The 8097-nt window shown below is 48.3% G+C and overlaps 1 long non-coding RNA gene across 1 annotated transcript; it reads left to right on the top strand.

Annotated features, from left to right (window-relative positions):
• Window positions 1-229: 229 nt before the first annotated feature.
• On the top strand, window positions 230-7600 carry LOC108398485 (uncharacterized). The gene is made up of 5 exons (XR_001853435.3): window positions 230-1256; window positions 2260-2442; window positions 2661-2731; window positions 7038-7182; window positions 7362-7600. It is a non-coding gene; the product is annotated as an uncharacterized lncRNA (long non-coding RNA).
• The last annotated feature ends 497 nt before the right edge of the window (window positions 7601-8097 follow it).

The following is an 8097-nucleotide window of genomic DNA, read 5'->3' as shown; positions in this document are numbered from 1 at the left end:
GGTCTTCATCCAGTTCCTGAAAACACTGCAGTGTTGAAGGTGAATGGGTGTTTTGTCATGTTAATGAGAGACTTTTGGACTCCACCCAAGGGCAGGAGCTGGAGGCTGAATCAGCCAATGGCCAATGATATAGTCAATCATGACTATGCCCTGAAGCCCTCATAAAACCCAGGAGAAGAGCTCACTCTCTCTCCCTCTGTGCTCTGCTCAGCTCTGCTCGGCGGTTCAGTTGGATCCTGCTTCTTGGTCGGAAAGAGCTTCTATGCCGGGGAACCAGAACGCCTCCTCCATGCCACTGAGCCAGGCCCCAAGCTCCATGGGACAGAAGCTCCTTTATTTGGGAACTTGCCTTGTGTCTCTCTCCATGTGGCTGTTAACTTGTATCCTTTACAGTATCCTTTCTTAAACTGGTAAATGTTAAGTGTTTTCCTGAGTTCTGTGAGCCACTCCAGCAAATTAATTGAACCTTAGGGGGAGGTCGTGGGAACCCGCTGGTGTTTGAGAACTGCTTGGTCTAAGTATGTGTGGGAGGACCCCCTCCCACACATCCTCACACCACTGGAATCAGGTCTGGGAACCCTAATGGAGTTACACTACTATTACTGCTGTGTATAATATTGTTACTTTTATACATACATGTAGGGGAGAAATACATCACTGCATTTGGTGTCAGAAGAGTGGAGATCACGGTCTGTGTCCAATTTCCCTCTTCTGATAAGGACACTGCTCACTGCATTAGGACCCATTCCACTCCAAGATGAGTTCATCATGATTCTATCTACAAGACTCTATGTCCACATAAAGTCACATTCACTGGTTCCGGGGATTCTCTGACTTAAACATATCATTTGGGGGTCACAATTCAACTCAGAACAGGGCCCTTAATATGGACTTGGACTGTCAGGGCAGGCTTCCTGGAGGAAGTGAAATTGATCTTTGGAAGCAAGGAGGAGTGGACTTGCTTCCGAAAGAATGAGGAGGGACAAGTATGTGTGAAGTCATAGTATATGTGAGGCTATAAAGGGCACTCAGTCTGGCTGGGGAAAGTAAGAGTGACATGGATGCCAATAAACACGGGCTGGGTGGCACAGGGCCCTGCATTACATCTTAAGGGGTTCGGATTCTATCCTCAGGGTAATGGGAAGACTGAAAACTTTTATGCAAGATACTGACATGGTCATCTTCATATAGAAATATTGCTCTGTGGCTACATGGAGAATTGACAGGAGAGGGGCAGCCCAGGGGCTGGGCGACAGGTGAGAAATCCTTTGTCGTGGTCTAAGGTAAAGAAGATGTTGGCTTAGACTGTGGTCAGGGCATAGGAAATGAGAGAAGTGGATGGAGATATTTATGGAGCAGAATCAATAAGGCCACATGACAGAAGGGACATGGGGATGGAGGAGAGGGACAGACAAGGATCTCAGGCTGCCCTCAAGGCCAGAGAGGATAGAGCACCCTTCCCAGGGGAGCCTACACCAACAGGGAGGGGGTCCCCCACATAAGGAATTCACATCAACATTTTAGACTTTGATGTCAAACACACACAGCATTTACATAGTGAGAAACAAAATGCCCAGAGGACACGGGACCTGTCTGTCTTCAGAGAAACTAGTCAGGCTTCCATCAACATGGAGAAACCACAGATTGTGACATTATCTGAGGAAGAAAGCTTAAAAGGGGAATTGTCCTATCCAGGGCACTACCTTTAAGACTAGGGCTGGGGGCAGGAAATTCTGCATAGGCAAGCAGGGCTGGGAAGGGGTTGTGGCAAGCGTTCAGAAGAGACACTGGGCCTCCATCCCACCTGATCTTTCTCTGGTCTTGAGCTCAGGTCATCCTCCCAACCCCCCACCACTGCCCACCCACACCTGTTCCCCCATGTTCTGGACTGGTGATTTCCATGTCATGCCTGGCCCCAGCTGGCCTGGACTGTCTGCCCCTTGACTGTAGCCTCTAGGTCTGCCCAGCTCCTGGGACGCTTCCCAGACCTCTCAGCCTGGCACTAGCTCTCACTCCCATCTCACCAGTTGCCCGAGCAGCAGCTGATCCAGTACATCTCTCAACAGAAAGCACCTGACCAAGAAACATGGAAATGCAGTGACATGTTAGATTCTGAGAATTAGTGGAGTTTGGGACACTGGGTGAAGACCCTAGAAGAGCGAGAGTTGCTCTTTATGAGGCCAGGCGCTGTGCTAGGTGCTTTGTAGGCATCATCTCATTTGATCTCCACAACCTAAGTATTATTATCTGTGTTTATAGGAGGAGGAGAAGTGAGTGCACCACAGTCACACAACTTGCCCAAGGTTACACAAACAGTGTGTGACAAAGTCAAGATCGGAACCCTGTCTGCCGATGCTGAGGACCCTTCCCTTCCCTGCCTGTGGCTGTCTCCCTCAGGGGTTTTTGTGGCACCTTGTCCCCCCGTGACCTCAATAGCCAAAGGTAAGGTGGTCCTACACCAACATCAAGCCCACAGGAGGCTCACTTGAAATAAAAAAAAAGCAAAACAGAAATGGATTTCTGATACAGAAATTATGCCAATCATATTCCTTGTGTCATGCCCACAATCATAAAAGGTCTGTGCAAGGCCTTCTCTTGTTTATTGGTTTTTTTCCCCCGACTTTTCCTCAGTCTTTACTTCTATTCTTTTCTTCCTCCAGGTATTCACTCTAAAGTGTTTGATGTATGGCCCAATAGACTCATGGATCCTTGTAAAATCTAATGTTTTGTGGTATGTATGTGTTTTTAATTTATACAAATGGTATTGTGCTATAAATTTTGTTCTGTTTGTTACTTTTTTTCTCTGCACTATGTTTTTAAGAGCTAGTCCTGTTGCTCTCTACCTAGCTAGTTCGTCGCTTCAGATGTGTCCACCGCCTTTCTCTTATCCATTCTGCCAGGCTTCAGCTAACCAGAAATGGCACCTAGATGATCATTCTGGTGTACATGCCCCATGAATCTGTCCGGGAATATCTCAGGCTCTACATGCAGGAGACGACTCCTGGGTTATAGACTTTACACAAACTTAGTTTCACTAAGTATTCCTATATAACTTTCCAGAATGTCTTTACCATTCTATGTGGTCACTAACAAGGGCCCGTCTCTATTTTTTTTCTCCAGCACCTGGTTTTATCCACCCTTCTAACTGTAACTTACTTGAGATTGGTTGGCATTCAAAGGATGGGATTCTGAGACCACAGGGCTGAGCCAGTCCACTTTCTCAGGATGGCAACAACTCCTTGGCTGTTGGCCTCAAGAAGTGTCCATGCACTTCCCCTCCCTGCCTACAGCGTCTGTGGACACCCCTCTTTCTCTGTCGGTCCTGATTTGTCTAACCCCATTGAATCAGTCACCCACCATCATGGGTAGAAACTCAGAGTTGTGCTTTCTGGTGTTCTTGTGTCTGGGGATGTGCCCACCATGACAGTCTTCCTCTCATCCCTTGCTAAACTGTCTCCAAGTGTGGCTGGGCTCCATCTTCATTTCTAGTGCCAGTCCTTCAGGGAAAGACCTACTGCTGTTTCCCTAGCTGTTCTCTCAACCACAGCTCCTCCTACCCTTGACACACAAACCAACCTACCTAGGTAGAAATCCCAGCATGCAACCCTCCCTACAACAAGTGATTATTTGCAGGAGTAGAAGAGTAACCTACAGAGAACTTGTTTTTGTTTCCTCACTGCTGTAGCAAGACATAGTCTTAAATTTCCCTGGTGAAAGGGGGAGCCTCATAGGAAGTATCAGGGTTCCTCACCCTCCATCCCACATCTGAGAAGCATGGAACACTCCATTGTGTTTCTAAGGTTGGGTTTCTTCTTGATTGTCCAACAAGCTCCATTGTGAAATAGAGATGTGGGATAAGGCCTCTGTGTCTCAGAATTTGACAAAGGAAGTGGTCTAATGCCAAGAGATACTTCAGTGCTAATAGTAGATTCCTGAGAACCAACTCAGGCATCTGTGAGGGAATCCTATATAAGCTAAAAAGAAAGAAGAGAAGCTGATCTTTAGAAAAAAGAATGAATGAAGCAGAAGAGCAGAGAACAGTAGAGACAAAAAAACATGAGGACTCTGAGAACAGAAACAGAAATTGGGAGAATTACTGCTTGACTACATCGGTTAACTATTGCCCCAAAATGCTGTGTAACAAACAACCACAAAATCTCAGTGTCATATGACAAGTGTTCATTTAGTTTCTGCATCCTTTGATCAGCTAGGACTGGCTGATCTAGGCTGGGCCTGGTTGGTGGTGGCTCAGTTCCGCATGTCCCTCGCTCTCCTCCTGGGACTCGTGGGCTAGCCCAGACCTGCTGCCCTCACGGCAATGGCAAAGCCTAAGAGAACAGGTCCAGTCATGCATTTGCTTTCCAAAGCTTTGGTCACATTTTGTGCATCATGAATTCAATGGCCAGAACAAGTCACATGGTGAAGGGCATGGCAACTAGGGAGAGTGACGATTTGGAGCTGTTAATGCAGTCCGCCATCAAAACTTTCAGTACCTGTGAGGCCTGATTGTACTTCCTTTATTTGAGTGTTTTTTTCCCCTTATAACCAAATAATTCCCAGTTGAAATGAGACTTTGGGACAGAGCTTAGGTGACCAGCTCTGCTTCTCCTTTGCATCTTTCTTGTGGCAGAAGTCATGGGGCAGAAGACATCCTGGACTCCTGTAAGGAGAAAGTGGTGCTTTTGGCTAGCCTGGGAGAAATGACCGAGGAAGGAGAGTTGTCCCTAGCAATTTGCCCAAATTGCCACAGGAGAGGGAAACTGTGCTCCCAGCTACAGATACCTTCAGCAAGATCGTCTACAGAGGTAGCATCAGTGGGCACAGCAGCAGGGCTTCCAAGGAAGGGTGTTCTCAGCACCAGCTGGAATGCCAGACAGGGAGGCCCATATGGGCCAATGTGAGGGATACCAACAGCAGACTTGTCTCAGGGGAGGAGGAGGGACTGGCATGAAGTAGCCCCATGGATCAGAATCTGGCTGTTCAAGCTAGGAGTCAGCTTCAGGCCCAAGTCCGCCAGGGCATTGGTGTGAGAGCCAGGCTCCAGGCCCATGACAGAAGGGCAGTCTCAGGGCAGGGAAGAGCAGCAACAAAGGTCCTAGCTCCATGCTCTCACAAACACCTGAAACTTTGCCGACCCAGCTTAAGGAATGAGGTAGCTCCTGGTTTCCTTCCAGGCCTGGCTCCCACTGGCCCAGGCCATGGGATGGAGCTTTCAAATATGTGTGCGTGTGGGCATGTATTTTTATCATTGTTCTTCAATGGGCCTGGGACAGGTAGGTGCTACAGAAGCCTGGGCGCCCAGCAAGAGCTTCCTCTCCCCTCTTCCCTTCTCCCACCTTCTGGGAGGATGGGTACAGTTTGGGCTGTGGGCTGCCACACGGTTAATGCTGCTGCAGAGCTGTCAGTGGTCTCTGGGGCCCTATCCCTCACTTACAACAACTACTCAAGTACCAGATCCTCGGGACTTTTATGGGTGATAAGGACGTATGACCCAGAACAAGTGTGACTCCCTGACCCCCCATTGAACTGGCAACAGGAGAAGTGAAATCAATTCTGGTAACCTGAGCAGCAGGAGAAAGCCTGCAAGGGGAATGGGAAACTCTCAAGGTTATTTTCTCACCTGCACAATAGGGAAGAGGAGAAAAAATTGAGCCAATAACAACACAATGATTGTGTATTAATACCCACTACATGGCAGGCCCTGGGCTGTAATTGGATACAGAAATACACGAGGTGAGGTCCCTAAACTAGTCCTTGTCTAATTGACATGTGTCTGCCAGCATAAGCTAGGTTATGCTGCAGTAACAACCAATCTCCCATATTTTACTGGTTTTGAACAAAGGTTTCCTTCTCCATTGTGGGTTGGCAGAGCTCTCTGCTCCACATCATCATGCCTATGCTGGATTCAGGTTAACAGAGCAGCTGCTAACTGGAGTGTTGTTGTCTGCCATGCTACAGGGAGAGGAAGATGCTAGAGGGTCTCAGATGGCAAGCGGGTGCTCAGGCCCCAGGATGGGCCCATGTCACTTCTGCTCATAACCCTTTGGCCAGAACTGGTCACGTAGCTGCAAACACAAGAGGCCCAGAAATACAACCTTATCATAAGCCTGGCATGTAGGAAAAATGAAATATTTGATGAATGGCACTCAAGACTGCCAGAGGATGTTGGGAATATTTCACAGAGGAGAAGAATCTTGAGATGGGGCTTGAAGAAGTAGGCAATGAGGCAGAGAATAGGGGAGGACATTCCAGGCTTGTAGGCTTCATGGAGATATAAAAATAAGAAGCATACTCCAGGAACTGTGGGAACACAGTGAAGTTGGATCCCAGGGTGTGTGTGGGTCGTGGAGGGAATGGAGTTAAGGTGGCCTCACTATGAAGCTTCTTGGGAGTCTTGCTTGGGAATTGGGAGTTGATCTTCCTGCAGTGTGCAGGCAGCAGGAATCTTTCAGCAGCACGGTACTGGGGATGCTTAAAAGGGAAAAATACCCAGGAGGATTTGGGGAGAGCTATATTGGGCACTCAGCTTCCCAGTCAGAGGCCTGCAGTCAGCTGGCCTCAGCCTTCATTGTTTTTGTTTCCCTAGATAATGCTTTTTATAACTCTGTAATACCCGACACTTGCTCTTATTTTTTTAAAACCTGCTGCTGTGACTGGGGTGCAGTTAAATTGTCTTAGCTGGGATTCTTAGGGTGAATGAAATCGTGTTTTTTGTTGGGCTTTGGAGGCAATATATATGAATCATATCATTGATGCCAAGAGCGTGGGAACTCCCGGATGTATCAGAGGTCGTTCCCAGGGACCCAGTTAGGGTTGAACATCGCAAGTCACCACAAGACAGGAGAGGGCAATATGACTCTGCAACGAGACTTCTGAGGACATGTGTCTCTGAAGAGGATATACAGCTGTCCTTTCAAGTTACCATCTCCCATCTCTCTGGATAATCCACCCCCCTCCACCGACATAAAGGGAGGAGGCTGGACAGGATGGAAGTCGCAATGTGGAAGGGCTTAACCTAAAATACCTTTGTCTCTAAGTGGATTCCTGGGAGGCACGTTTGAGGCTTTGCACTGAAACGAAGGCGTGTTGGCAGATGGCGCCCCCTGGTGGGGGGACATTTCACCCTCCCTGTCTCCGGCTCGCACACACAGGAGCGGACTTCATTCCTGGTTCCCAGCAGGGGTAAGTGTTGTAGAAAACATTCTCTGGGTCTCTCTTCACTGCATCACCATGCTCCCCCTGGGAACTCTGTCCTTTCTGTCGGTGAGCCGGATACCCACTGGCCACACTTACTAGGGAGCAGGGCTACTGGATTGCACAACAGCATCGGTCTCTCTTTTATTCCATGATCTCTCCCACAGGCACAGCCTACCACAATAAGGAGAAAGAGCCAGGCCCTCTCCTCATCCTCTGTGCCACCCACTCACCACAGCAGGTCTTCCTCTCAAGGAATGCCATCTTTCATCCTGCAGCCCGATGGAGAAGTCAGGTTGGTCCTATGATATGGACCTGGCTATCTTCAACGCATGGGATAGGGAATTGGATGTTCCATTTTGGCCTCAGGTCCAAGCCATTTTCCCCAATGTTGCTGCCACTAGAAAGTCCCAAATAAAGCTAATAATTGGTTCCCATTTTTCAATCATGTGTCCTTTTCCTAGGCTGTGGAGGAATGTGTGATCAGCGCTTGTGATCAGTAGCATGCAGCATTAACAAGTTTCCTAAAGCCTACAACTCACAGGGTCTGTCTTCTCTGCATTGGCTTAGTGCCCTCTGACCATGATTATGGTAAGAGGCTCAGGACTGAACACAAGAAACATCGGATTTGTGTTTTAGAACAGACCTTTGATCAGGCAGGCTTTGAAGGTTGGAGGAGGGGGGTTGGAGATGGGGGACCAGGTAGAAGACTATGGAGCTCATCCTAGTCAGAGGTGATGCCTGGACGAAGTGTGTGAGTCAGCGTTCAACAAGAAAACAGACCTAGTAGGAGGTACATATGAAGACATGCATTGTAAAGAATTGGCCTACATGATGGTGGGGGCTGTCTAGGCAAGATCAAAACCTTCAGCACAGACCGCGGTAAGGACCAGCTGGAGATCT

This window comes from Manis javanica, chromosome 4 (genome assembly GCF_040802235.1).
Source record: "Manis javanica isolate MJ-LG chromosome 4, MJ_LKY, whole genome shotgun sequence".
NCBI lineage: Eukaryota > Metazoa > Chordata > Mammalia > Pholidota > Manidae > Manis > Manis javanica.
This window is presented reverse-complemented; position numbering and strand designations above follow the sequence as displayed.